Raw genomic sequence first — 2,986 nt, 5'->3', positions numbered from 1 at the left:
GTGTGTGTGTGTGTGTGTGTGTGTGTGTGTGTGTGTGTGTGTGTGTGTGTGTGTGATGCTTTCTAGGACATGTCTGTTTGAGAATTTTCATTTCTGAAGGATTAAGAATTCAGAGGACGATGAAGCATCGCTTTCTAACAATGGCAGCATATTCTGACTGTTGACTAATTGTTTTGTGGCTTTTGTGGTGAGCGTGAGCACAACTCCACACTCAGCCTGGCCACAAACACATCGTTTTATTTGATTTTCCTTCCAATTTTAAAACAGAAATCACTAAAGCAGTACTGAGGACTTATTTGCGCAGATGCAGAGATTTTTGTGTATTATTGAGGGTATTTCAATGAACATCAAAATACTTCATTGGTTCTCTAAAAGTGTGCTTGTTGACCTTGAGGACAAGACACAAACCAGGAGACAAATCTAGAATTAGACGTAAACTTTTTATTGTAAAGAATAAAGCCATACTGTACCACCAGCTGGACCAAAATACAGACCTTTATTCAGTTTCAAGATATTTTGGTAACGAATCATGGATCACAGCACATCTTTAAACAAGCTCTTCCCTTAAATGGGCCTTACAACTTTGAACAGTTGTTTTTTTTTTTGTTTTTTTTTTTTTTTTGTAATGATTCTTAACACAATGTTGGTTGAGGTTTAATGATTTTAGGGGATTTTTCCACAGAACGTTGAACCAGCAGTTAATGAAGTCACACACTCCATTCTAAATTGTGTTTTCCTCCTTACCTTTTATTACACATGTACAAATTATATATCAACAAAGGGTCATTTTTATCTTTTTTTGTTGTTGTTTATTTTGGGGGTTTTTTTTGTTTGATTTTTACCCATTGTGTCTTTCACTCTTATGATGATAAACATAAAGCTTTGCTTGTACGACCATCAGAGTCTTCAAAAACTTTAATGATTTAACTTGTAGACAGTGAACAGCAACTCTTTGTTTCAGGTTTACTTTTTACCGTGTTTCAGTCGGCCTCTCTTAAGGAGTGAAAGATGTTGTTAACAACCCTAATGAGCCACAGCCAGCATCTTTGAGATTTGTTTTCTTCTCTTTTCTTTACACTTCAGCAGTATATACACACAACACATTGATCTGTTTTCCTTTTTTAGCTTACAAAGTTGATGTTGAACGCTGGCACTCTTCAATTTAGTTTTACAATTTCCTTGTTTCACATTGAAAACAGCCACTTCAGTCACAGATCAGTTAAAATCCCTGTATGTCTTATCAGTAATGTGGCAGAGCAACAAACAGCCTGACAGTAAACGAGGCAGCTCATCGTTCAGAAGTAAAATTATCAATTTATCTGTGAAGAAATAAAAAGCTAATTATTGATTATTTTCAGGTCTTTACAGTGTATCAGAATTATTAACATGTCATCTAAAAACATTTAAAGCAATAAAATACAATAATATATCCAATATTGCACAACACCATTAAATCATCTCTCTTTTCTTTGTATTTTGTTGAATTGCAAATTTCTACATTTTGCTAACAGAACCATGTCACTGTTGGACAATTGTGTTTTTCATCACCAAGGTAAAACCCAACAGGATCTTTGTAAAAAAAAAAAAACATTTCATATAAGGGTCTGTTCTTAGAAAACTGGAGATTTGAGGAGGGGGAGTGATTCCCAGGTGAACAGTAGGTGCCACAGGAGCCACTAATGCAAAGCAAATGCTGCTTTTCCAGCCATAAAGCTACAAGCCTGCTGCCTCCTCTTCATCATTCATCACAGACACACAGGAACAATGAACCATGTGACTTCAGGGCTGAAAAAGCTCAAAGCAATTAAGTGAAATATCACCTGACATGTTTAAAAATCTGTCCTGCTCTATTATTAAAACACGTTTTTTTAATGGCTCATTAGGAAGCTGACTCATTCAGCTAAACCTTCCTGGGACTGAGGACTTAAGTTTTTAAAGTGATGAATGAGAGTACAGGGGAAAAAATGTGCTGAAATGTCTGCAAGGTTGCGGCTTCTTGTTGTAAAGCCTCATGGTGTTGTGGCGCCATCTGCTGGATTAGAGCAGAACTGCAGAATGGCGTTAACTCTTCACAGGAGGCCTGTTATTGTGGATGATTCAATCTGATCAATGAGGAAAAAATAATAAATAAATCCTCTCTTTTTTGAAGAACATAGAGTTTCAGTAAACTGAGATTTCAGTAGCATTAACATATATTTTATTATTGCGTTTTATTATTGCATTATAAACGTCCATGACCTCTCACTAAGAAATAATGCAATATTTTCATGTTGTACAGTTTTCAAAACGTGCTTATTGAACCTTTATATGACTTATAATAATATACATGCTTAATAATTATACTGGAGGAAAATATTTTATTTGCATAGTGTATGCACACTATTTTACTGACTTTCAAAAATGTTTTGTGTATAAATGACGTTTTTATTTTGATAACATTAAATTATTATCATTACTACTCCTACTACTAATAGTAGCAATATTATCTACAATCCTAATACCAACAATTACAGAAAAAAATATGAATAATTGTTAACAATTTCCAGTTGTGGACATTTGTTTTATGTCTTTTTACATATAATGACAAATAAGGTATGAAGTATATAATAAAAAAAAGTTGCAAGGTACATGTAAAAGCGTGTTTTTTACATACCTTACGTGGTAATTTAACATTGTATTTATGTATGTGAAGTTTGTGATTATAATGAAAATAATAATGTTAACATAAACTTAATATTTGAGAACAACTTAGATAAAGAAATAAATTGCATATATTTACAAAAATAGCTTACGATGTCTCATGTGTCATGAATATGCTGTTATAAATATGTCATTGTTTTAGTGGGTTGGATTATGTGTAAATGTCTTTATATCTTTATATTTTCTCCCTCACACTTTTTTCTATTTAGTTAGTTAGTTAGTTAGTTAGTTAGTTGGTTGGTTGGTTGGTTGGTTGGTTGGTTGGTTGGTTGGTTGGTTGGTTGGT

Source organism: Austrofundulus limnaeus, unplaced genomic scaffold (genome assembly GCF_001266775.1).
Source record: "Austrofundulus limnaeus strain Quisiro unplaced genomic scaffold, Austrofundulus_limnaeus-1.0 Scaffold354, whole genome shotgun sequence".
NCBI lineage: Eukaryota > Metazoa > Chordata > Actinopteri > Cyprinodontiformes > Rivulidae > Austrofundulus > Austrofundulus limnaeus.
This window is presented reverse-complemented; position numbering follows the sequence as displayed.